Raw genomic sequence first — 27,623 nt, forward strand, 5'->3', positions numbered from 1 at the left:
AAGATGAAATGAAGTCCCCCACCCCACATCCCAGCAACCTGTGATGTGTTACCATCAGCCATAAACAGGGGCCGAGGGCAGGTGAGAAATGGTATCTTTCCACGAAAAATCAATGGCAAACTGGAGCTCATAAGTTTGGTTGGTGCAGGGGCATGTCAAGGGACAGAGGAAGCAAAACAGAGTAGAAAGAAGCAGGTAGAGTAGAAAGCCCTCAACCACCTACAACACCCCTGGGAGAGCTCTGCTTCAGGAATAGAAGAGGGAGATCTTACAGCAGAAGACACTGAATCTTCTAGAAGGCAGGTAGGTGTGGGAGAAGGATGGAGGGTGGGTGGAGGAGGGGAGTGCTTGTCCTAAAGAAGCTCCCCTTCCCGCCTCACTTCTCCCCTCATCCCCACCACAGACTGGCTTTTATACCCACTGAGTGTATTCAGTATGTGTGAATGTGTACATGGGGTGCAGTGGAAGGGGGTGGGGGGAGTACCTGGTAGGTTTCAGAACTCAGGAAGGGACTGGAATTGGGGAAGCCCTTGCTCTGGATGCTGGAAATGACCTAGAATAGCTTGAAGAGTTTCAACTGGTCCCTTAGGGAGTGTGGCCTTCGGTATTCGGAGTTGTCCGTGTGCACCTGAGTGTGTTTCGTGTGCTCAAAGGCATGGCCCGTCTGTTGAGATCTCTGTGCACGGCAGGGGAACATGCCCCCCTCCCCGACCCCGGCCGCCACCATTCCTGATGAGTCTCGACATGTCCCGAGTTAATCCTCTCTTGATGCATCTCATGTGTCTAGTTAGTTGGGGAATTCTGACTTCTGTGTCACCTCTGCCCTGACTTCTCAGCCTCCTGCTTCCTCCTCCAGGGCGTGTTCCTGGCGGTGAACCGGAAACCTCACATCCAGCAAAGGAGCCTCTGGTGAGCATCAAGCAGGCCCCCTACCTTCCTGGAGCCTGCGGCCCCCGCTGGCCCCGACAGTGAGATAATTAACCTCTCTTCAAAGCCCAGGGATCCCACAGGGCTGGCCCATGGCTGCCCCTAAGTCCTCACTACTGTCCTCTCCACGTCTGTGACACTTTACCTGTTAGGGGGACTACCTGACAGAGCCACAGGTGTGCAAAGAGGCTCTGCAGTGCCACGTGGAGACGCTGGGCCTCGGAGGTCCCTCCAGCTGCGCTCCTATCCCTCTTTGCCCTTCATGTTCCAGTGAGGCTGAAGGGCTCCTGGTTCCCCAACTTGCCTCTCACTGTTTTCTATCACACTCCTCCCTCTGCCAGGATACCTCCCTGACCTTGGCTGCTTCGCGGGGAAAGATGGACAAGTACCCTTCCTCCCCCGTTGCCTTCTTCAGTGTGTCTGAAGGAAGCAAGGGCAGCTCTACACCCTGCTAGCAAATCAAATCCAAGACCACAAATACCCACTCCCTGCACTCTGGGGGAGGAAGAGGGCTGGGCACACGGCAGCTGCCGCTGGAGATCTCAGAGCAGATGCTGAGATCTGGGCAGGAGGAGGGGACCTCCACCCGGGGGTTCTTAAAGAACCCTCTGCAACATCTCCTGTGCTGTCGTTTTGAGCTGGTATAGCACACTGGGTCACCAAATCTCCCAGTGCCTCTATGAACAGAAACCATATCTATTTCATTGGATTTCTATGAGGATTAAATGAGCAATGTCTGTAGAACCCTACACTCAGCACCCAGTACATCGTAAGCACTCAATAACTGTTAGCTATCATTGTTCAGTATCTCAAACACTATTCATCTTTCAAGGCCCACCTCAAATGCCGCCTCCTTCCCAGATGAATTCAAGGCATGTCAATCTCCAGATTCTTTTGGACAATGGTTCTCAAAGTGTGGTCCCCAGACCGGTGGCAGCAGCTTCACCAGGGACATTGTTAGAAATGCACATTCTCAGGCCCACCCCAACCCAGACTGCTGAGACCCAACAAACTGTGTTTTAATGGCCCTCCAGAGGATTCGGAGGCAAGCTAAAGTTTGAGAACCACTGTTCTGGTATTTTCTTTGTATTCTATCATTATACTGATTATAGCCTGGTTTGAATTACAATAAGCTCCTCGAGGATAGACATCATGTCTTATAGTCCAAGGAAGCTGGGGAAGTCCTTGTATTTTGAGTTCCATGAGCATTTTCATTAGATTTCACCTGAATAACTCCTAACCTTGCATCTCCTCCCCATCTTCCCCATCTGCTCAACCTTCCTCTCCACCCGAGGCCCTGGGGAAAATATTACTCCACTCAGTAAAAGACCATCTCCCTCCCTTCCTCCCTTCCTCCCTCCCTCCCTTCCTCCCTCCTTCTCTTCCATCTTCCCAGGTGACCACTTGGGGCTCATAAAATTGACAGTGAGTAGAGAGTAGGGGTAGAGCGCACTTCTGGAGTGTCAGGAAACTCCAGATATTTCAGAGTTTGGACCAGGGGTATAAGACATTGTCCCTGTCCCAGGACTGTTATGAAGACTTCTTGGGCTGAGATGTCCTCTCAAAATGCAAAACCAGGGCACAGGATTCTGGATCTCATTCCCTAGCGCACAGATTCCTTCCAGGATACCCCTGAGTAGCCTGAGTATTGTGACCCATTGCACTGTAGCCAGGTGGAGAACAGCAGAGGGTACCAGGACTTCCTGATCACCACTGTATTGGCTATGGGGCTCCTTCCCGGGGCTCGTGGGCAGTGTCACTGAAAGACGGGGGTGACTACAGCCAAGGAGACACGTATGAAGCATCAACATGCCAGCCAGACTTGGTTCTCTCTCTGTCCAGCTAAAGCCACTGATTCGCAAGCATAAGCTTTCCCAGGGACACAGAAGCTTTGAACACAGCACAGGCTGTAGGTAGGGTGACCATATAATTTGGACACTTTAAGAGTGAACAGGATCACTAGTATTAAATACACCAGGACAGCAGACATAAACTGGGATGTGTGGTCACCTTACGTATCAGCCATATTTCTTCCCATGAGCACCAGGCCAGGGGTAAGGATGTCAAGGAGGGAGTTTGACATCTCTTGACCCCCTGTCCCCTCCCCTCAGTCACTTAGCATTTTGTTGACTACACAAGGGACAAGGAATGGGAAGCAGCTAGGAAGTAGTGAGTCCCAGCCAAATGGACCACTTACCAGCTGCTTTGTGTACAGTGGGTCTGTAGGGAGCTGTGGCGCCATATACTTCAAGCACCTTTGCACTGGGTCCTGACCTCATCTGTCCTCACAACAACCCTGGGCAGGTACTGAAAGAGTTTCAGGGGTCACAGCTAGAACAACTGATTCTAGAACCCAGGACTTGCTGGTCATGGGCAAGGGCTCATCCGCTGCCTCACACAGCCTAGTCACAGGGCAAGGTGAAGGCAGGATTGATACACCTGGTGGGGCAGGCCCACCTGCATGTCACCTCCCAGTACATGTGTCAGCAGATGCTGCTGGAAGCACCCCTGTCTTTGTTCAACATTCCCAAGTATTTGGTGAGCATTTATTATGTGCTTATAATGACGATGATGGTGTGTCATCATCAGGGCCCTGTAGATAAAGCAGTGAGCAGAACAGAGTCTGCCCTTACCGACATGTAAAACCATGTCAGGAAGTAAACAAACCTAGCTTGTCTTCAAGGCCCTGTACAGTCTAACCTCAATCTCCCTTTTCTCTTCAGCTCCCATTATGGCACTTCCCAACTGGTCCCAATACACAGGGTCATTGACACTCAGGGGTGCATCTGACATCAAGAGTGACCTTGCCGGCATCCCTGAAGCCCTCGGGATTTTCCTGTCTCCATGCCTTTGCTCATGGGGCTTCTTCCCATCTGAAGCACGGCGCCTTTCTCTCTCTCTCTCTCTCTCTGATCCAGCCCTCCCTGGTTTCTTCTGCTCAGCAGACTTTGTATTGTTGGGCAGTGCTTTTGTCAACTAGATAGTGAACTCCTTTGAGCCCAGATTCTGAGGAACACACCGAAGGATCAAGATCTCCTAGCAAGCCTGGGCTTTGACTACTGACTTTTGCACTTCTCAAGTCGTATCTGTTAAACCTTCTTCACTCTAAGCCCTGTACCCACCTCTGCATCTCACCCCCTGCAGGTGACTTCATTTCTACAGTACAGAGATAAGTAGAAGCATTGGGAGGAAACTCCCTCAATTTCTTCAACTCCTAAACTTAGCTGCAGTTGACATGATTCCTGCCTCTTTTTGCCTGTCACAGTGAACTGTCCTCGCATCAGGCTAAGCCTTCCAGCCATGGTATGATTCTATCAACTCCAACCTTCCTAGAGGTCTGGCTCTAAGAATTATGTTCTTTTCCCTCTATTTCTTCAAGTTCTTGCTTTCTGTTATTCTCCCCCATGAGCACTTAAGCATGCACAAGTCTGCCAACTCCAAAGCAACATACCAGCTCTTGAACTCCATCTTCCCTCCAGGAACCATCGTCTTTCCTCCTGTGCACAGCCAAGCTTCTTGAGAGAGAAGGCCATCCTCACCTTTGCCCCTTGCTCCTTCCCACTTGGCCTCAGTCCACAAAAGCCTGGCTTCTGTCCCCACCAACCCACTAGAACTGCTCGCCAGGGACGTTGCTAATCCAACTGATACTTTTCAATAATTATCAAACTTGACTTCCCAGTCACGCCATATATTTTTTTTTCCCACGCCATCCTTTTGGAGACACTCTTTCCTTGGCTTACAGGATATTACAATCTCTTGACTTTCCTCCTATCACCTTTGACCTCTCTCACTGTCACTTTTATCTCTTTCACCCTGAAATGCTGGTGCTCTTCAAGGGTCCATTGTGGACCCTGTTCTCTTCCCCTGGTTGGCCCATCTTTTCCCATGGCTTCAGCTGCATCCACAAGATGATGAATTTTGGATCCGGGTCTGCAGCCCAAACCTTTCTCCCAAGCTCCTGACTTGAATATCCAACTGCCTGCTGGTCACCTTCACTGGGATGGGCTGACACATCTGAAACTAACATGTCCGAAATGGAATTCACCATTCTCTCCTCCCTGCCATTACCCACCTTCCCCCCACACGTCCCTCCTTCTGGGTTCCTAGGCTTGGAGAATGGCACAACCCAGCCAGAAATCTTGATTATGAGAAATCTGACCAAGCCAGGAACCCTTGATTCCTTCTTCTCTCTCACTCTTATATCTGATCAGTTACTAAGTCCTATCTTATTACTGATTTTCCTCAAAACCAGCATTTCGGGCTTCCTTGGTGGCACAGTGGTTGAGAATCTGCCTGCTAATGCAGGGGACATGGGTTTGAGCCCTGGTCTGGGAAGATCCCACATGCCGCGGAGCAACTAGGCCCGTGAGCCACAACTACCGAGCCTGTGCTCTAGAGCCCGCAAGCCACAACTACTGAGCCTGCGCGTCTGGAGCCTGTGCTCCACAACAAGAGAGGCCATGATAGTGAGAGGTCCGCGCACCGCAATGAAGAGTGGCCCCCGCTTGCCGCAACTAGAGAAAGCCCTCGCACAGAAATGAAGACCCAACACAGCCAAAAAAAAAATAAAAATAAATTAAAAAAAAAAAAAAACAAAATAAACCCCAGCATTTCCCTGCAAATCCACTGCACTTACTGCACTTAGTCTAAGTTTCTATTATAGTTCCCTTGGGATATTGATAGGCCTGTTTTTTGCTCTTTTCCAAGCTTTCCCAAGGATTCCCTATTGCCCAAAGAATTCCCTAATGTGGCAGAGAATGCCTTCGTGATTAGGACTACTTATCTTGTATCTTCATATGGCACCACAGCCCTCCCTTCCCTCACCTCCACCCATTCTGACTAACTTGAGTTCTGTAATTGTATAGTATCTCCCACGGACCTTCTCCCAGGTTTCCCCACACTGCTCCCTACACCTAAGTCCCCAGGACTTTGCTGAGACAGGGCTTCCAGTCTGGGGCCTTCCTACATGTCCTCAACATACCCTCTGATTATTCTTATCAGGGCCTCAATCACCCCACAATGCAAGTCCTCTTCATTCATGTCTCTTTCTCAACAAACTATAAGACTGTGTTTTATTCAGTGCTGTATTCCTAACTCCTAGCGCCATACACAGTCTAGAGTTCTATAAATGTTTGCTGAATGAATGGAGAAGCATATGTTTAAAAATTGTATTCTATTTCAGGGTGCATGGGTTCTGTGAGCTGCGACACCACAAAACAGTTCACAGCGGTGTTTATAAAACTTTTCATCCCTAAGCCCCACCCTGGGGGGGGGGCTCCCTGGAATGCATTAGGCAACCTGGAGCACAGCCATGACCATCCCAGCCCTGCCACGCTCTAGAGAAGGCTCCTTTGTGTGGCACTAGTGCCTCACTGGCACCCTCGTCTGAGTGTCCGGCCCAGGGCTAGGGGTGTGTTGGAGTTTGTAGGCCTGCGTGTTAGACCTTCGTCGTGCACTAAGTGAACAGCTTAATGATTTGACCTGCTAAGTGTGTGTGCGTTGCATTCAGTGCCCCTATCAGTGTTGGGTTTTTCTAAGTCATCTGTACTCTGAGCTCCATTTTGTGAAAAGAATCTGGGACTCACAGAGTGACCACCTGTCCTGTTGTGCTAGGAACTTTCCTGGGATGCGAGACTTCAGCCCTAAAACTGGGAAAGTCCCAGAAAAACTGGGATGAGTTGGTGGTCTTATCTAGTCTGGAAGTTGGGATTAGTACAAGAGAAGATTGAATTAGCCCTGGTGATACCCTGACCTGCCCATTGGCCTCTGAGTGGCTGCCTGGGGTGATGTGATCAGAAACCAAGGTAGCGTAGCTGCCTCCGTTATCTCTCAGGCTGTGATCTTGGGCTCGTGAAGGGAACTGTCTGTCGGGCTGTGTCATGAGTTGGGGGGCAGGGGGCAAAGAAGAATGTGTGTGGAGGGGATAGGTGAATCATTAAGTTGGGGGGAGAAAGAAAGGGAAGAATTGAGCATATGGGTTGGCCCCCATCCTCATCCTTCCCACAGACGCCAGAGATACAGGTAAGCAGCAAGTGGGGGAAGGGCCTGAAGGAGGAGGAGGAGGTCTAAGAGGATCTGGGAGGGGAAGGGTCCAAAAGGCTGAGGGGAAATCTCAGGGGAGGGGAAGAGCATGGAAAGAAAAAGATGGAGAGGGAGGAAGATGGAAAGTGCCAGTTGGTCCAGTCTGCTCTGGAGGGACCAGACAGGGCTGCTGGGCTGGGGGTGGGGCTTCATTGTGATGTAAATGCAGTGATAGTGAGGAAGGGTGAGGGTTCACTGCAAAAACAGCAGCGGAGATGAATGCAGAGATTATATCAGAGCTGCTGGTTATGGAGATCTGATTTCTTTTGTGCAGATGTCACATGCCGGGTAAGCTGTTATTAACTAAAAGAAGTCAGGGCTTAGCAGAAAGGAGATGTGGGGTTGAGTGCATCTTAGCATGTCAGGAGAAATCACGTAGCCTGCAGAAATGAAGGCAGCTTTCAGGGACAGGGGCACATTTTAATAGGAAGAGACATCTGTAAAGCTAGTAGCTACTACTCTTTCCTCCTTTACCAACAAAAAAAATTTTTTAAATAGTAATACATAGATAGATAATGACAGCAAAATTAAACGAATAAAAAACCAAAAATTAAAACAAAAAATTTTTAATTAAAAAAATACAATAATTTAAAATAAATAATGAAATCCTGGGATATAGTTTTGTTTTATTCTTTTTTTTTTAATTTTTGAATTTTATTTTATTTACTTTTTTATACAGTAGGCTCTTATTAGTCATCAATTTTATACACATCAGTGTATACATGTCCATCCCAATCTCCCAAACTGTCCTAAAAGCACCTACCTTCTTCTCTGTTTCTACCCACTGCAGAGCCAAGAATCTCATGCAAGGTTCCCAGTGACAGGATGTATCTGGGCCCTCTGTGTCTATTGCCAATCCTGGCTTAGCGCAGGGTTTGGGGATTCTGGGACTGGAGGGAAGGGGGAGGTAAGAGATTGTGTGTGAGAACCCCCCCATGCAACCAGGAGCAGCCCGTGCCTCAGCAAAGAAGGGTAGAAACAGCCCCACTGACTGTGAGTCCCTTGGAATATCTCACCACTATATCATTTAGCACAGTGCCTGGCACACAGTTGAGCTCAATAAATGTTCAATGAAGGTATATATAAAATAGATACCCAACAAGGACTGTAACACAGGGAACTAGTCTCAATATTTTATAACAACCTATAAGGGAAAAGAATCTAAAAAAGAATATATATACACAAACACACATATAGATATATGACATAACTGAATCACTTTGCTGTACACCTAAAAGTAACACAACATTGTAAATCAACTGTACCTCAATAAATGAAGTTTAAAATAACATGTTTTTAAAAAGTTCAGTGAATGAATGAATGAACTTCCTGACTTCGGTCTCTCCTAGCGCAAATGGACCTTCCCCATTGCAACAGCTGCAAGTTTCATTTCTAAAACACAGACCTGATTGCTTGAGGCTGAGATCCTTTACAGCCTATCCCCTTGGCAACAATTGTCCTAATTTCCTTCCTCAGAGACCTGCACTCCCAGGGTGCTCATGATTCCACATGACCTGGTCCCAGCCCCCTTTTCCAGCTCTGTTCCGCCCTTGACCCTCCCCTGGTTGCTCACCATTTCCTCCAAATACCACTCAGCGCATCCTGCCCTCAGAGCCTTGCTCAGGCTGTTGGCTTAACCTAGAATCTCTTTTACCACTTGTCCCTGTGACCCCAGCCTCCAGTCTGTGATAACCCACTCTTTAAGGTCCCACTCAAATACCACTTCCTCCGGGAAGCCTTCCTGTGTCTTCCTTGCTTCTTTGTGTGTCACTTCACAACAGGGGGCCTGGAGAGAGCTGATGCCCCACACTGATTTCACCTTCCCTTGCTAAGTCCCTCATTCTTTACCTACATCCTACACTAGTTTTTGGGTTTCTTGAAGACTAGTGCTGTTTTCTGTGTCTCCACAAACTCAGCCAAATGACTCTTAAAGGAAGGAGGGAGGGAAGCCAAAGAGGTTGGAAGAAGAAATGTTAGTGGGTTGGTATTTAAAATGGCAGATCCCTAGCTTTTTGCCTCAGAAATTGCTGTCGTCAGCACTCAACTTCCTTCTCCTGATTCAGCTTCTATCCCAAGAAGGAGAATTGCTACTGAAAGAGTGGCGCTGAAGGAGCCCTGGACCACCCTCCTATCAGGGCGGTAGTGAAGATGCTCTCATTCCCCTAGGCCCACCACCCCACCCCGTTTCATCAGAGAAAAGAATTGGCCTTGACCCTCTTAGAGCATACCACAATCAGGCTGCGCCCTTCCTCCCGCCTTAATCTGCCCAGTAATAGTGCTAATTGCAGGGACTTGGGCTCCTTCTGCAGCCTTGTTTTGTCAGGCGTAAAAGTCCTCTCTAATTTTCTGGATGCGGATACTGTTCAGGCTGGCACCCTTCCTCGGGAGTTCCACTGTCATTCAGGCCTCATGAAAGGCCCCTTACAGCTCACGCATTCACTGTACCTCATTGTTCCCGACCATTCATTGACATTCATTGGGATAATTCCTCCCCGGCGGCGCATGCATGGAGGCGTGTGCACATGTGTTCAGACCCCATGTCCCATTAGCAGTGAGGACATTTGAAGTAAGAGGGGATTGCCGCCTGAATGCAGAACACCACTCCCCCTCTAATGGCTGGGGAGTCCACCGCACTAATGTGATTTCAAGAAGGGACCAGGAGAATTGGTGGCCTCTGCAGAGCAGGCAGGGAGGAAGGGTCGGGGGTGTTCCTAGTCTAAAACACTGTCAGCTACATCACTCTGGACAGATGGCTTTCCCCTCCCGTTCCTCCCAGAACCAGCTGGTTCTGGAGACCCAACCTCCACCCTCCTTCTTGGCTGTTAGCCTGGCATTCAAGGCTCTTCAGAAGATGGCTCTCAAGTGCCTTCCAGGCATTTTTGCTGCCTCCTCCCTGCACTGAATTCTACTCCAACCAGCCAGGTCTGTTCCTATGATCCGTAGCTCACGCTTGCTTATATATTCTCTCCAATCACTGCTTAGGGACTGGGCAGTTGTAACGGCAGAGCAGTTGTTCCATCTCCGCAACTCAATGAAAACAGTGTCTTTCAACATTTTTAAGGTAATAGTTAACAAGATGGTTGTTAGGGCTATGGAGAAAGTCATTAGAGGCAGCAGAGCAAAAGTAAGTCCATGAAATAGGTGATATAAGAGAAAACAATCAGTGGAACGGTAGTGCTTTCATCATGGCCTAATTCTACCTCCTGCCCAGCAAACTACAGCCTCAGCCCCCTACCCACCTAGCCCCAGAATCAGGCTCATTTCTCCCTGATGTACTCTCTTGAGTAATGAAATCCCACCACCAGGCCTTCCAGGACCTACTCTAGCCCTGCCCTTCCACGAAAGACACTCCCTGATCCCCACCAGGGCTCACAGTTCTGGGGCCCAGGGGCTTCTTGGTAGTACCCTCAACCAGCACTTAGAAGGCCTCTGCATGTGCACATATCATAACTACTCAGATGAGAGTCCCAATTTCTGGAGGCAAGAGGCAGGGGCTCATACCTCTGTAACTCCCCAGAGCCACCTGCGGGAAAAGTCTGCACCCCAGCAGCTGCTCCCTGGGCTTCTGGCTGGCGGTGCACATTGGTGTTTGCTTGCCTTGTGAGAAACAATGACGTCTGTTCTGCCAGGACAGATAGGACCTGGTGGGCCATTGCTCTTGAATGGGAGCATCTTGTAAGCAAAAGAGCAGAGGCTTTCAGGTCAGACTGATGTTGACTGTACTGTCACTGGCCATTGACTACTAGCTGTAAGGCCTTGGGGAAGCTACTCAGCTGCTTCGAACCCCCAGCTTTTCCTTTTGTGTCTGTAAATTGCAGTTGAATTTCCTGGGCTAGGAAATTCTTTATTATAATCAGTGGTCCTATGTATTGCAGGAAGTTTAGCAGCATCCCTGGCCTCTATATACTAGATGCTAATTGTACCCACTCTCTGCCTCCCTCCCCTGCAATTGTGACAATTAAAAATGTCTTAGATGTTGATGAATGTTTCCTGGGGGCGCAAAATGGATCCCAGCTGAAAACCACCGATATGTACACCCTGGGGTTGTTCTGAAGATAAGATGATGTGATAGCAAATGTAAAATAAAGTATCTGCATATAATAGGTGCTCAATAAGTGCTAGTCCCTTTTGAAATTTTAAGTAGAATTTGGCATTTCCCTTCCATCCTCTGGGGCTTCAGAAGTGGGTGGGGTGGGGATGGCTCTAGAGAAGAGCTCGGTAGAGGATGTCTGAGCCCAAGGACCTCTCCAGTGGCTTCACTGGTCACAGAGGAGAACTTTCATGGATGCTCAGGTGTGTCTTGGAAGTATCTGACGAGAAAGAGGTGGTGGGAGAATTCCCTGGCGGTCCAGTGGTTAGGACTCCACGCTTCCACTGCAGGGGTCCTGGGTTCAATCCTCGGTCGGGGAACTAAGGATTTTTTTGGCGGTGCAGCCAAAAAAATAAAAAATTTAAAAAATAAGGAAAGGGGTGGTGGACCTGGAGGCCCAGAGGGGGATGCGGGTTCAGCAGTTTCCTTGAGAAGACTTTTCCAAGCAGGCAGCCCATTTCTGCTTCAATTTCTCCTCCCCACCTGGTTGTTCGGGGGAGACATATGGCCCATTCCAGACCAGGGACCATGGCTCACGTAGAGAAGCGGTTCACACCAGGAGGGAGTGGAGAAGTACTGCTGAGATGCTAGCTTGGCTGGGGCACAGGAGGGAAGGACCCGGAGCACGCCGGCTGTACCGCAGGCCCCCGAGGACAGACTGCTGGCCCGCCTTGCCCCCAGCACATCTGGCCTGCGTAGCTGCCAAGTTCTGCCTGCCCAGCTCCAGGCCTTTCCACTGGGGTGGGAAGACAGAGGAAGGAGAGAGCTCTCCAGAGGCTGCACTTCCTTCTGGACTGGAATCCATGGAAATCTTCCAAGTGTACAGTTGGGCTTTCATGAGAGGTAAAACTGACCATTATAATATAGGGAATCTCAGAGTTGCTCAAGCTATAGCTACCCCCTAACTCCCGCATGGGCTTTTTGGTTTGGTTTTGTTTTTTAACAGTGGAATAGCAATGACAATGGACAAGAGGCTTGAACTCGCTCCTCTGGGCCATCGACTAGTGTGGTCTTATGTGGTCTTGAGTGAGTCATTCTCTCCGGGGCTCCCCTCCGTCATCTGCTCTTGGCCAGCGTGGTTAACTGCTCTCACCAATACAGACACTGTGAGAGGCTCTGGTGAGATCAGGGACCAAACATGCTTCGAGTGGAAAGAAGGGATTGTTGGTGTACACCCACTGCCAAGTTCAGCCTCATGCTGAGGGAGCACAGGCCACAGCACAGCCATTTAAAGGGAGTCCCTGGATGAAAGGACCGAGCTGAAAGGGTGAGCACAGACCAAAGTGGGCCGTCTCTGGGAGGCCGGAGGAGACTGCCCTCTGAAGATTAACGAGGTCACCGTGTCAGGAGCCGGGAGCCCGCAGCCCTCAGCTGGAGAAAGGGGTCCAGCAGAGCAGATGAGGGGGGCCAGCAGAGCAATGGATGAGGGGGGAAAGAGTTTATTGTGTTTTGTTTTGGTTTTAATCATGAGAAAGGGTAAAAGATATGGACGTTTCACGTTTTTTTAAATGGGAAGTTGAGATTCAGAAGCCCCAGAGGTGTGTTCTTCATGTGGATGTGTCCCATGCATATGGATCTGTGGTCCTGACCGGGTGGGTACCTGGCCCATCTGGGGTTCCTCCCTCTGCACCCCCTGCTTTGTTCTCCCTGAGTGCCTGCATCATCTCTGCTTGGCATGTGGTAATAACCTTTAAGAGGGCCTGCACCTCTCTTCCCACTAACCCTTCTTCTGCACAAAGGTCTTCTAAACACAGATTTCAACACTCACATCACTTGTCTTCCTGATAACCTTTTCCTGCTCCCAGGGCCTATCTCATCAAGACCCACAGCAGCATCTGATAGTGTCAGTAAACCTCTCCTTTAAGAGGGGAAATCAAAAGGCTTGTGTTTGAAACCTATCTTACCATTGACTTCCTCACGGACAGAACTCGGTCAAGGCTCTTAACTCTCTGAGCCCCTTTCTTATCTCTAAAAAGGGCATAAAGATCTTACACGTGACCTCATAGCTGTGCAGTGAGGGTCAATGACACGGTGGATGTGAAATGGCTTTACAAACTGCAAAGTGCGGTACCAACATTTCATCCTATTCAGGTCTCCGGGACCTTTCTCAAGGTCGATTCAAGGTGGTTTTCTTATGGTTCTTGTGTAGTTTCTCTCCATAGGGATTCTCCCTCCTTTAATTGGCCCAGCAAATCCTGCCCTCGAAAGCTCACTGATTTTCCCAACCTGATGTTCTCCTTCCTTTACTAACTGCACCCTTAGTATCGAGTCCCTGACCTGCCTCAGTTCTTCTGCACACAGACAAGAGTTAGCAAGTCCCCAACAAGGTGCTTGGGGTTTACCCACTATCTCAGCCCCCAGAACTGTGAGAAATGAATGTTTGTAGTTTTAGCCACCCAGACTATGGTATTTAGTTATAGCAGCCCAAGCTGACTGAGACACTCAGTGAGAACGAGAGGAAGGCCAGAAGCTAAATCTATAAACTCGCCCACCTACTCTTTCTCTCCCTCCTTGTACTCTCCTTTCCTTCCTGGCTCTCGAGTGTTCCTGAGCTTGCCTGATTCTTCACTCAGCCTCCCTATCTGGCAGAGTGAGGTCACCTTTAGGACAAGGTTGGCAGGGTGGCCTCAGTAGTGCCCAGAGGTGGAATGGGAGGGAGAAGGGGGAGGAAGAATGCGGTCCTGGCTGCCTTCCTCTCCCTCAGGCTACCTGTGGCTCAGCCGCCACCAGGCAGGGTAGGGTCTCCTCCACTCAGCTGCTCCTGGTGAGGTCCTCTGGGTGAGGGGGGCTGGACTATCTTGCTCAGCTCCCCTCTCCCAGCCTCCAGGGCTTGGTCCTCCACCTCCACCTCAGCTCTTTTCCTCCTTCCCACAGACAAGAGGGAGTGAAGCTGTCTGTGATGACAGAGCACTGAGCAGGGCTTCCTTCCCGCTGTCTCCCTCCCTCCCTCCCCCACACAGCTGGGGAATTCTTGAGCCTCTGCCTTGCTGAACAATCGGGACCTGGATGCCGTTGGGAGCCTCCTCTGAACAGGCTGATGGGCCAGCCTCCCACAGCTCAGGAAGGAGGTCACCGCTGCCCAGGAAAGGCTGGGGGGTGGGTGGGGGGACAGCTGCCCTCTCCTTTCATCTCCTCTGGCCGGAGGAGGACGCCCAAGCTGAAGAGCAGAGTCCAGGAACGTCAAGCAGGGGGACGGAGCTTCCTCTTAAGCTCCCATCTGCTGTTTCCTTAGGTACTGGACGGAGCACGCTATACACAAGACCGGATGCAAGCTGCACCCCAAGGTGCCCTGAGAAGGAGCGCTACTATTATCCCCACCTGACAGATGCAGAAAATGAGGCCTCAGGTTTTATACCTGGCAAGTGGCAGTGCTTGGCTTTGAACGTGGCTGCAGTCAACAGCGCACTACTTCTTTATCTCCAGCGGTGTCAGGGCCAGGCACACAGCGCTCTGCCCAAGGCCGACCTCACCACCAGCCAGGGACACCGGCTCCCACCCAGGCTTGCCAGCTCCTCCAGATCTCACCCTAACTCTGTTCCACCCTTCACCAACCCTTGTGCTCTGGGTTAGGTCTGTAACCCCCTTTATCTCCTTTCAGCCCTAGTCTTGGGCCCCTGCGGCAGCCTCTCTAAGCTTCAGTTCCTTATCTGTAAATTGGGACTGACAGTAGTACCTACTTCATAGGGCTTCTGTAGGTATTGAGTGAAGTTTTATTAGTAAAGGAATGAGTATATAATTAAGAGGTCAGTAAATGGCAGCTAGTTTTTGTTTTTGTTTTTTTTAACATACGGGGCTTGGTAACTCAAGAGACTACTGGGGTCTAACCCTAGGCTCAATCTCTTGATATATTTTCCTCAACTTTGCAGGTCCCTGGGCTCTATTTCTTTTCTTCCATTATCTAAAGAAATGGGGAGACTTCCATTTTGGGTCTTTAGAGATTAGATTAAAAAAAAAAAAAAAAAGATGAGTAATCACCTATCAATTGTTAGTCAGAATTGCTCTTAAAGTGCTTAGAAATCACCAATAGACAGTAAACTCCCGAGGCCACTCTGATATCCCTGGGGGCTAGCACAGAGCCTGCCAGGCAGGAAGAACTCAGCATATTCAAGGAGAGAAGATAGTCACAAACACGGTAAGTCCAGCCTCTTGTCAGGGTAGTACAGAGGGTTAGAGGCTGGGGTGTAAGCTAGAGCCACCTTCTCGTGCCCCCACCCCAGCCCCAGGTGTGGATGAGATCAGACGCCTCTGTCTTCCCTGGAGGCATTTCTATGAGTCTCTGGCCCTCGTGTCCATGCTGGCCTCCTTTTATCTCTTGCGTCTACTGTTCAGCCCACGCTTTCTGCCACTACCTCCTTGAGGAAGACTGAACAGGACCTCCTGTGGGCATCCTTTTCACCTGAGTCCAGGGAGGAAAGAGGGGAGGACAGAGTGGGGGAATCCAGGGTACCACCTCCACTCAGTGGCTGGGGGCAGGGAGAGCGAATGGCCCAGAGGCGAGTCCCATGCTTCCTTTGTTCTGGGCAGCTCACTTAGGTCTCTTCAAGCTCCCTGAGTCCTAGCATCTGACGCCCCACAGCTGAGCTGGCATCCCCTCTCCCAGGTGTTCCTAAAAGCCACGTGCCTTCTCCCCAACAGATCCCAACATGCTAGAATAGAGAAATTGCTGGACTCTGAAGACAGGATCTAATGTCAGATCAGGTAGAGGAAATCACCTCAATTCTGTTTTCTCCACTAAAGACACACACACACACACACAAACATATCCACAGAGGAAGAGGAGACAAAAGGCAATATTGAGCTCTCCTGGAAGGAGCATTAAACACCAGCTTGCTTGTTTCACTTGGGAGGATTCCAGTACGTGATCCTGGAGGGGAATGTGTGTCCCAAACAGGAGCAGCTTCTCCTGGGTCCCCCAGGTTGCCTGCTCCCGTCTTGTTTAAACGCCATTTAGGCAGAATAGATGTCCCTCTGATTTTCCAATGCAGAATTTGATCCCTCAGTCTTTTGCTTTCTCCTATAGGAGTGTCAGCCAGACCTGGGCCATCTCGCAGCTGTACATCTCCCATGAACACAATGCAGAGAGAAAAGTTTCATTTTATTTTTCTTTCTCCCCCTTTCCTGACCTTATGTGCTACATAATCCAGAAAATGATCCAGAGGGGAAAGACATCGGCTTTGAAGCAAGAGGCAGGAGGAAGGAAGAAAGGGGCGCAGGATAAACCCCTTCTATCCAGCCGTTCGCCCTGGGGAGAAATCCTCCCCGCCTAAACTCTGCCCCACACGCGTGCTCAGGATGGTGTTGCGGGGTCTGCCTGAGGCAGAGGGAAACTCCGCTGATTGGCAGGATCCCTGAGCCCTCACCTCTCCCCTCCTCCTCCCCTGCACACGCGTTTGGCATAAGCCAACGTGAGCAAGAGATCCACTTTCAGTGCTGAGTCTTGACATCAGGGTGTTCAGTGATGTCTTGCTCATCTGTTCTACATAATTTCATTAAGTCAATTTTAATTTAGTCAAATTGACAATGGGGATGGAGACCCAGAGTGACAGAGGTGTCAGGGCTTCCCTCCCATATGTTTTTAGCTACAACGAGCCCCCTCTGCCAGAGTAAGCAGATAAGGGAAGCTGTCACAGGTGGCATTGCCTGACCCCTTGGACATGTGCCTGGACCGAGGGCTCATGACCTTCCTGCATAGACAGCTCAGCCTTCTGCTGGGTTTCCTTCCATTAGAGCTGATGGAAAGGGGATGAGACTAACATAAATTGAGCTCCTGCTATGTTTCATGTGCTTTCACTTATATTGGCTCTTGTACTTTCCATAAAAATTCTATGTGGGACACAATACATTTTACAGATGAGACTGAGACAGACAACTGTCTGTCTCATTTTACAGACAGACAACTGAGGCTCAGAGAGGCTAAGTGACTTGCCCAATGCCACACAGCTATTAGGTAGCAGAGCTGGGATCCGAACACTGGTCTGTCTTATTCCCAAATACACATTCTTTCTGCTGTCCCCTCGCAAACTTGCCCCCAGGATTGGCAAGCGTGAAAAAACCCATGCCTCACCTTTAGGACTCACCTGCTCTCTCTACTAGGACTGTAGGTTGCATTCAGGTGAAGATGAATTGCTCTGGGAGCCTAAGGGTGCATGGCATGGGCTGGAGTGTTTCCCGGAGGAAGAACCTGTCTCCAGGTATCACCTCACTGGAGACTTCACAGGACACTGCCACGGCTTTGCCCCTCCCTTGGCTAGCTGAGTTTTCAGCAGGCAAAAGGGAAGCTCTTGGGCAGGTACCTGGTTGAGGAAACTTCCAGAGGAAGGTGGGGAATGGTGTTCTGAGAGGTTCAGAGCTGTGGGCAGGGCATTCCTGGTACCCTGTTCTTCTGAGACTGAAGGAGGTCCCTGCTTGGTGAGAGCTGCCTCTCCTGACGCTGGGATGCACAGCTGCCTCCCGTCTGGGAATCTCTCCCGCTGTGGCATCAACGCGCTGGGTGGTCATTGTGGCTGGGGGCACCTGCAATCCTCCCGTTCTGTTTGAGTTTGCTTTAAACTGAGTACACATGAGACACAGGCAGAGACTTTGTTTTTCATTTTTGAAAGGTGCCAACTGGTAGCAACGGCCACTGGCCTCGTAAACCTTCACTGTCATGTTAGCCGGGAGCTCCTCAGCGCACTTAGAACAAAGGAACCGGCAGAGGAACAGAAGGAAATAGAACATCCGAAGCACTCAGAGAAACAAGAAGGAAGACAAGAGAGGAAAACGGAGGCCGTGGGTATCAGCTGTCACTGGAGTGCAGGGAGAAAGCCACAAAGATGACTGAGAGCATCCCACTACCGACAAGCTCTCATATGTCCCCTGGGGCAAACCTGCCTGTCACCCCAGGTTTGATTATCTGATGAACCCTACTGGTCCCCAGTCCTTGTCCACAGTTAGCAGTGGGTGAGTGCAAGGAGTCTGCAGTAGGGCACCAATCCTGGTTCTGCACTAACCAGCTGTGGGACCCTGAGCGAGTAAGTCCCTCCCCAAGCCGGGCCTCTGTCTCCATCCATTAAAACAAAAACAGGCCCCCACCCCCTCCCTCCATGACTCCTTCCAGGTCCAAAGCTAGGAGGTGTTCCCTATGTCTCCTGTTATAAATAGGGCCTAGACCCAACACATCCACCTTTGATCTTGGACTAGGAACTTCCCTCTCCTTGAAGCCTTGGCTACCCCACATTTCCAGGCTGCATGGGATGTCTGGGAATATGTGCTATCAGCTAGGAGATGGAAGGAGGCTAGAAAGGTGTTCTAATAAATAATGTTATTTCTGGAAAGAAGCCTCTCCACCTGAAATCCATCCTACACTCCACTGACAGATGAACTTGCTAAAACAAAGGTCTGTTCCACACCACTCCTCTGCCTTATGACTTCCATGGCTCCCCACTGCCCACCAAGTCACGTGCAAACTCACGAAAGGCCCTCCTCGATTTGACTCCACTTGCCTTTGTTTCCCTGCCACTTCCGTCCCTTCCCTGTGCCACCTACTCCTCCCATCTCTTCAAATCACACCCAACCCACAGGGTCCTTCTCAAATTCTGTATCTTCCAAGATGTTTCAGACCAACTGGGCTTTGTACTGTGATTTTTTAAAAATGTGTCTGTCTCTTGTCCCAATACCAGGTCAGTGATGCCCCCAGAATTTCAGCAGAGTATTTGATGTGAACCTACCATTCTATGACTTTAAATGAATTGAACTAAAGGAGAATGAACTGGGTTCCTGGGGTCCAAAACAGCAGCTCTTAGAGGTAAGCAGAAAAAAGACTTGAGGAAGAAGATTTTGAGGGGTATAAAATGGTATTTATGGGGATTCCCTGGTGGTCCAGTGTTTAGGACTCTGCGCTTTCACTGTCGAGGGCCCGGGTTCGATCCCTGGTCGGGGAACTAAGATCCCTGCAAGCTGCACGGTGAGGCCCCCCAAAGATGGTATTTAAGCGTCCTTTCCACCCAGAGATTTTGTGTTCTATGCAGAGCAGGGGTGCATTGCTTCAAGGCAGGCTCTTCAGTTTCCCGATAAATCTTGGAACCCTGGCCTTGGAGGTCCTGATATAGCTCTAGCATAGAAATGAGTCCATCATGCAGAGAAGTTTCTAAGTCAACACTTGGCTGAGGCACTGCTAGGAGGCCAGGGGAAGCTGAAAGCCTGGTGCTCCTGGTTATCCTGGTAGATGAGATGTCATCTCGGGAAAAGCCAAGCATCCTGCCCCTACCCGCCCACAGCCGGTGCAGAGCCTTTGAGCCGGGCAGCTGCAGGCCCTCCGAGGGGAGGGGTTCAGGCAGCTGGGACTGCTTCCTGGGCCCCTTGGGTGGAGCCCTCCCTTCCCAGTGCAGGTGGAGGCTAGGGGCTCTGCCCGGAGGCTCTTGTTTTCCCCACCTGCCTGCAGTGCGGTCTGTCTGCTGGCGCCGCGGAGGCGTAGGGGCTGGGGGAATTTGATCAGCCAGAAGGCCGAGGCTGTCTCCCCACGATGTGAGCACAGCCTAATCCCTCCCTCCCTCCTCTGGGTGTACTGCTGAGATGCCCTGCCAGGCGGAGGAGCAGAAAGGAGCTGAGGCTGAAGTATCTGAAGGCTGCCAATAAATCAGGGAGATGCCCCGAGTCCTTACGAAGTGTCCTTCTGAAACTCTGCTGCCCCTGACCTCGCCGCTGAGGTGGTGAGGCGGACACAACCCAGGCATCCTCCAGACACTCGCGACAGAGCTGCCCCTCGGCGACTGGCAGAAGGTCAAGGGCGGCCTCAGGGCTCCTTCGCCCAGACTTGTGCCCTTGACATTCTCAGTGTGGTTCCCCAGTGTCCCTGCCTCCCTAGCTGCGTGGAAGCTTCTGTTCTCAGGGTTTGCCCATTATCTTCCTTGAGAAAAGGGTGGGAGGGAAGGAAGCTGGGTTGGGGGGCCCACCAGGTTTCAGGCAAGCTTGGGTTGGCACTGAGGTCCCCTTCCAACCTCTCCCTGGGAGACCAAACAAACGTTATCAGGGACTCAGAGAAGCTCCTGTCAAGGTCACTCTGCTCTGCCTGATGCTGTCTCCGCTGTCGGCCATGAGAAGCGGCTCTGCTGTCCAGCCCCTGCCGGCCCCAGGGCACTGCCCGGGCTCTGGACAAGCTCTCCAAGACAGCCCCATCTCCGGGCTGGAGATCACTCCAGCCTTCAGCTCCAGGACAGAAGGCCTCCAAGTTTCTGCTTCCCTCTCTGGTCTGTCCTTCTGTGATATTAACCCTTTCCCTCCCTGAAGTTTCCTCACGCAGAGAGTAGACCAAGCCATGAAAGCTCCCTTGTGATTCCTCCTCTTCTCGTGTGCCTGGGATCCCAGACCCCACGGCCACTGGGCAGCACAGGGAGATCTGAAATGGCTGGGTAGGAAGGGCCACCGTAGGCCTCACCACCACCAATCTCAGCCATGTGGGGGGCTGAGCCCTGACTGTGTCCAGGGCCTGGTGCTACACACTGGAGACATGACACACTTTCTCTTTCAAGAACTTTATCATCGGGAATACCCTGGTGGTCCAGTAGTTAGGACTCCACACTCTCATTGTTGAGGGTCCAGGTTCAATCCCTGATCGGGGAACTAAAGATCCCATAAGCCATGCGGCACGGCCAAAAAAAAAAACCAAAAAAAACAGAGAAGTTTATCCTCTAGGCAGGGAGGAAGGATAGAAGCTAAATTTTAATACATGGGAACAGATACTCAAGGGGTGTGACAGTACCTACTGGAGAATTAAAGGACCAGACCAGGCAGGGGCAGCCCCAGTAGCGAGTGTACCCCTCTCACCCTGAAATGCCTGGGTCTCCTCCTGGTCTCCTCCTCGCCAGTGGGCCAGCACCCACTCACCTATGGCCCACTGCCCCAGCACCCAGGGTGACTGGGGTCACGGGAACAGGTGTTGGCAAGCCCCAGCTTTGTTTCCCTGCCTCCTTCGATTTCTCTTACCTCCTTCCCTCTCCCCTTTCCTTGCGTGCCTATGCTCAATTCTCTCTCTTCAGCAGGAATATAATGTTCGGCTGCTTTCCACCCACTCTCTGAATGCTGCCAGCGAATAATGACTAAGGTGGTGGGTGGAAGTACAGCAAGTTGAGACCAATTTAGCAGTCCAGGGTGCCAGGAGGAGGGTGATTTAGCAGCAAATAGCTTTGCAAACAGCAAGGAGAGTGAAGATGTCCCCAAAGCCAACAGACCAGCGAGCCAAGTGCACTGCCCTGCCCAGGTGCCCGGGGCCGGGATTGCCTCAGCCACTTGGCAGTCTGTGCATAAAGGTTAGGTCAGGCATGGAGCAGGGTTTGTCCTGAGACACTGACTGATTTTCAGAGCCATGCCCACCCTCAATCTCAGCTCTATTCTTGACACCTTTGAGAGACCCGTGTCCTTGTACACCCCTGGGGCTGGGAGTTTCACCTAGATGGGCCCCTCTTCTTCTAGTGGATGCTGGGGCCTGGGAGGATATGCAGCCCTGAAGCCTGAAAAACTGCCCTGGGCATGGCAGAAATGGAGGTTCTGTGGTCTTGGGGAGGGGGCTGCCCAAGCACACTGCCGATCATGCCCCAGAGAGAGGCCAACCCAGTGGACACAGGTGCGGAGCTTGCAGGGCCTGCCAGCCAGGACTCTGAGGACTGGTGTTATGGGATGTGACTGCGAGTGTGGGTATCAGAGGAGAGCTTAGCTGAGATGCAGAGATGATGAGAATGCAATGGGTGTGGGGGGGGGGGGGGTGTGTCTGCCCGCAGCCATCTTGAAGGCAGTTATCTTCTCCCACAGTGATTAGCTGACATGGAAGCAAATCCGTGGGTGATCTGGGGAGGGCAGCTCTTTACTGCCTTCGTTCCAGACACTGAAAGAAGCCTACATCATATCTGTTCAGACAACAATTTGGCCTGTCACTTAGTAAGAAAAATCACCTCTCTGTTGGATTGATAGGACAATTAGTTTTAGTTGTTAGTGCGCTCTCTCTCACACACACACACACACACACACACACTGTCCTCTGTCTCTTCTACCCTCCCTTCGATCCTCACTGCACCCTCTTGCCACCTTCCCTCCATCCAATTCTGTCCTCATCTGGGCGGCAGCCTCCATGTGTGATCACCTCCCAAGTGTGGTTTCCACACTGCTTACATTACCAGCAAAGAGACTGCTAATCCCTTTTTAGTTTGGGACTTATTTGCATATGGATAAGATGGAAACACTGAATTAGATTATGGAATAAAGTTTGCTATTCTAATGAAATGTCGTTAATTCAGATTCTGTGAAGACAAAATTTGCATAATTTCACTGTGGCGTGGCTTATGAGTTGGCTAGCTATAAAGAGAAAGAACCGACATAGGATACATTTCATTCCTTAAAGTAAGTCTCAAGTAGAGATCCCATTATGCCAGATACTTTCCTAGTTTATCATTTATTGAGCTTAACCTATATGCCTAACAAGTGCTTAGGGATAAGAAGGCGGGGGGGGGGGGGGGCACAGAAAAAGGGAAGAAAACTCTCATCAAGCTTGAATTATAACAATTATGGAAGAAATCGAGTTCTTGTAATTTTAAAAATCTCTTTTCTTCTGCACTTTAAACACTTGTCAACAATTCATTGAACCTAAATCCATTTAATGAGGCCTAATGGTTGGGTGGTTACAGCCCCGACGGGGAGTCAGGATGGCCTGATTCAAATTCCAGCATTCCACTTAAAGTCTTGGGTGAAACCCCTTTCCCTCTGACAGGCTCACTCAATTTTCTGATCTGTCAAATTGCTGAAGAAATCTGAGTTGTAAATAATAATACTGATAATAATAATGTTCCTTTTAAAATTAAAAAGCGCCACTAAAATCACTACAATAGGAAGCCTAGGGATGGTTAGGCCGTCTGGTGGGAGTCTGTGTCCGGCAGGAAGCAAGAAAGTGAGAGAAGCAGGATGGAGATCACACATACAGAGGCAGCTTTGCCAATCGGCAGCTAGAAGCCCAACTCACCCCTGCCTAACTTTGGCTGACACATCCCTGCCCACTTTTCTGGACCCTGGGAGGGGGCCATCCATGGCCAAGCTGCACACTTGTTCGGCTGGAGGCAGTTGTAAGAGGTGAGTGACCACCCACCCTGCCTTCCCCAGCTCTGTCTGGTCCCGGGGGCTGGCCCAGCCGGGCAGAAGGAGGTAACGGGCTCCTTCCGGGGTTCCCCTTGGAGAGACAGAGATCCATCTGCTTGGTTCTCAGTTTGCATCTGGGAGCCGTGACCTTGCTGCTGCTATGCTTCCTCTCTAAAGGGAAGGTATAAATCCCTTCCTTAGGTTCAACTTCCAGGTTCCGTTCTGGCCACCTCCACCCTGGAGAGTTCTAGCTTACCTCCCCTCCTGGGAAGCAGCTGCTGTGTTCAAAGTTACCAGGATCCAGTTTTCAATGTACTTGTCACTGATTCATGGGGGGCTGGTTCCTCTTCAATCCTCATCACAAGTTTTGGTCTCAAACTATTATTTGGCCATTTTGTTTATCCCCCATCTATCTCCCTGGCACCTTGCATGGCTAAGACCTTTAGTGTAAAGAGTGAAATGCGGGGCTTTTCAAACTTGAGCGATGACCTTTGAAAGGAAAACGAAAATTGTCACGGACCCCTGAGAAGGCATGTGAAATCCTGATATGAGAAATAATGGGGTGGTGCAAAGGGCACGGGAAGGGAGTCACCGGACTCTGAACCGTGTGACCTTGGGCAAATCACAAGCCAGATGACCTCCCCAAACATGGTAGCAACTCACACTCCCAACAGCACCGTGAGAATGTCCATCTCAGAACAGTGGTTTTCAAACTGCAGCAGCACAAAGATCTATTCAAAACCAAACTCAAAGACTTCACCATGTAAATCTCCTAAAGATTCCTCAGGCAGTTGGATACTTTTTTGTTGGCCAAATCCCAGAAACGCATCACCATTGCCCTGGAACCACTGCCCCCTGGGATTCCAAGTGCAGGATTTTAAAACCCCAAATCTACATCACATCTAGCACTTCCCACTTGTATAATTGTACTTCTCGGTCGATGGACCTGGAGATAGAGTGCGTAGGTTGGCAGGGTGGGTGGAGGCTGGGTTTTCTTTAGGCTCCCGAACTATTGGAGGCAGGAACCAGGATGGAGAAGCCCCGTCTAGGCAGAGACCCTGAAAGCGTTGGCCCAATAATAGCAGCAGGAAGTCAGAGGTCACGCCAGCAAAGTGTCCCCAGGCAGAAATCTGCTGCTAGGAAAAGTGCTCTCACCAAGAGTCTCTGACAGCTCTTTTCTCTCCCATTACTTTATTAAACATGCTTTTCCTAAGGGATTCCTCCTAGCACCCAAACACTACTCTGAGCTGGGAATTCACGACAAGATCTCTGCCTCTAGGAACTTTGGAGGCTCTTAAGGGGCCCGTGGGTAAATGCCAGGAGAGCAAGGAGTGACGGTAGGACCTCAGAGGAAGGCATGTGAGCCAGACTTAAGGAGAGAAGAGGGAACAGGTTCTTGGAGGAGTCGATCCTTACGGTTAAAACCTGAAGTGCAAGCAGGGGCTGGCTGGGTGGAGGTAAAGGACTAGGGCAAGAATATTTTGCACAGAAGAAACATGTTCAAAAGTAGCAGAAGAAAGTGGAGTCAGGGGCAAGGCTGAGCTGAGTGCAAACCCTTGCTCCCCCATTTCCTATCCTGGCAACGTTATTTAAGTCTCTTCCTCTAATAATCATACATACCCTGTGGGGCTGTGCTGAGCATTAAAGGAGATAAATGAATAAAAAGTACTGGACACACAGGGTACTTAGTGAGGGGTATTAAGTGTTGCTAAATAGTCCCCATTACACTAGTCTGTAAGCTGCATAAGCACGGGTTTGCCATCATCACCTCCTTTGTCTTTGTAGACTCACTTTCTGCCCCAGAGCCTGGCATTTTGTAGGCACCCAATGAATATTTATTAAATGAATGTGGAAAAAGTGCAAAGGCATATACATACATTTTGGGGAGTAGAAAGCCATTTTCCCATAGCTGGAGCCCATCCACCTCTGTGCCCATACAGGCAGACACGTGGTTTCTCGAAACGGCACGGTACATCTTTCCCCCACACACTCCCAATGCATTGGCTCTCCCCAGCCTCCACTGCACAGCGGCACCCCTTTGACGGCAGCCAGCCCGACACACATCTACCTGGACACAGGGGCAGACCAGACAGGGGGCTCCTGCTACAGACAGACAGACGCACAAGCTCAACTATTCAAACAGGTTCTACCTTGTGAATCGCAGAGGCTGCCATAAATGTTAATTAAAAAAAACCCCACCATCTCAAATGTCCCATCCTCCTTCTGGCTCACACACTGATACCTTCAAAGAGACACCCTGCTTTCTCCACCTGAGTTTCTTCTCATTGCCGGCAGAGCGAGTGTCCCACGTTCACATCTACCCAGCTGAGCCCTTTGTGCCTGGGGAGTCCACTTGCTACGCCTGACTTTGCTCCCATTAGCTGTGGACCTCGGGAAAGCCCTGCTGCTCTGGGCCCTCACTTTCTTCACTGGCAGAACACAGAGAGTCAGCCGTGCTTCATGCTCACCTGGTAGTTATGTCACGAGAGTAAAGGAGATACCAAATGAGGTAACATCTGTGCTGCTGTGCAGAAAACACCTCAAGAAGAAAGGCGCTGGATAAATACAAGGTGTGAACCCCACACCTGATTAGTGTGTACGCTTCTGTCCACAGACTTCACCCACAGACTGTGCTCTCTTCCACCCTTGAACGCAAACAGCCTTCCTCCCCGTACATGCTGTCTCAGATACCCATCTTCATGTGCGTACATATATACGTGTACTTCCAACACCTGTATGTTCCTCAGCGTGTCCAGGGAAAATTGTTTTTGAACTTAGAGCAAGCTCAGGTTACGAACGCTCTCTTGCCCCTACCTACAGGCTCTTTTGCAGGGTGTCTGGTGCAGGAAGAAGCTCATCTCTCTGTGGCTGGGCCCCCATGATTAGGCTGCACTTCCTCCCAAGGGCTCTGCAGAGCTTGGTACCTCCTCAAACTTGCCAGCACCCAAGACCAGAGCAGAGGGGCTGGTGGCAGCGAGAGGATGTGGGAATGGAAGGACCCAGAAACTTCAGACGCTCAGCGCCCTAAGTACTCCTTGTTCCTGGGAAATCGAGGACCCTGAAGCTACAGAGTCTGCAGCACTTTCCTAGGCATGACACACCCCTGGGCAAGCAGAATGCTCATGTCTTTCAGTTTAGTCCTTTCCACCTGCAGGAGGAAGGGGAAAGCCCTTGGTGTTTTGGTCCTGTTGCTGCTGAGTTGTGTGTTCTAAAGGCTGGAGATAAGCATGTGGAAGAGTGTGTGTGTGTGTGTGTGTGTGTGTGTGTGTGTGTGTGTGTGTGTGTGTGTGTGTGTGTGTGTGTAGGGGTGGGGAGAGGGTGAGGGGCTGGCTGCCTGCGGTGGGTGAGAGAAAGAAATGAATGTGGTGTGTGTGTAGGTGTGAGACTGTGTGTGTGTGTGTTGCTTTGGCTGAATTGCTCCAGCGGGCCAGGTTCATCAACCCCGCTCTATCCGCCTCATCCCCCGTGACCTATTCCTTCAGTGAAACAATCCAAACCTCTAACTGCATCCGTGTTCCCACCACCAGTGCAGACACAGCCCACCTCCAAAGTTCCAGACAGCGAAGTTCAGTGGCCAGGCCCCAGCTGTCAGACCCTCACGCACACCTCCAGCTTCCTCATCTCTGGACATCGGTGTCACCCAACACCTATGACCCCCCAGATCAGATTCTGGGCTTGGAGTAGATAAACCCCGTCTGCAGGAGACGGAAACAAAGACGGAAGGACGGACGCACCCTCCTTTCTTCCGGGCTGGTACCAGACCCGCCGCACGCGCCCAGACAGAGGGGAGACCCTGACAGTTACATGCGGAGACAAAGACACCTGGACAGACGCCGGCAGAGACAGACAAAGACCGACGGACGCGCTGGCACGCCGCGGGGAGCGCAGTTTCCCCGGAGCTGGGGCGCCCTGTCGGGGCCGCAGACCCTCCTCTGGAGGGAGCGGACCCTTGTCCACCGCACCTTACCTGCCCCTGCGCCTGGGGCTGACTTCAGGTTTTTCTTTTTCAGTGCGTTTTGAGATGCGCTCCCGTCTTTCTTCTCCCAGAGCTGCCGGGCCGGGCGGGTACCGCGGCTGCTCGCGGCTCCGGCTCGCTGGACTACGCGGGCAGAGAAACTTTCGGCCTCGTCGCCCTCCCGGCGCCCGCCCGCTCCCGGCGCGCCGGCCTCCGCGCGGATCCCGGAGCCGCGGGCTGGCGGGAGGGCAGGGCGGGCCGGGCGGGCCGGGGCGGGGTCGGCGCCGCTCATTGGCCAGGGCGGGCCGGGGCTGGGCTGGGCGGGGCCCGCGCCGGCACCGCTCATTGGCCAGGCGCTGCCGGCGGCTCGTCCTTGCGGCTCGGCGGCCTTTGTTCCCAGCTGACAGCTGGGGCTGCTCTCGACCTCCGGCTCGCCTGCATCCGCCTACCGTGTGGGGTCCCGGCTCCCCCAAC

At 51.1% G+C, this 27,623-nt stretch overlaps 1 protein-coding gene across 4 annotated transcripts in view; it reads right to left on the bottom strand.

The window, feature by feature from the left end:
• LZTS1 (leucine zipper tumor suppressor 1) overlaps positions 1 to 27,400 on the bottom strand; it is a 50,013-nt gene extending 22,613 nt beyond the window's left edge. For 3 of the 4 annotated variants that reach the window (XR_014266221.1, XM_082471278.1, XM_082471280.1), the window contains exon 1: positions 27,162 to 27,400. The gene's annotated coding sequence lies outside the window, so the exon portion shown is untranslated. Of the gene's footprint in view, positions 1 to 27,156 lie in introns of all 4 variants that reach the window. The other variant, XM_082471279.1, reaches the window with a different exon arrangement.
• Positions 27,401 to 27,623: the final 223 nt, after the last annotated feature.

The sequence above is a fragment of the Balaenoptera physalus genome, assembly GCF_965194825.1.
Source record: "Balaenoptera physalus genome assembly, chromosome: 7".
Classification (NCBI taxonomy): Eukaryota; Metazoa; Chordata; class Mammalia; order Artiodactyla; family Balaenopteridae; genus Balaenoptera; species Balaenoptera physalus.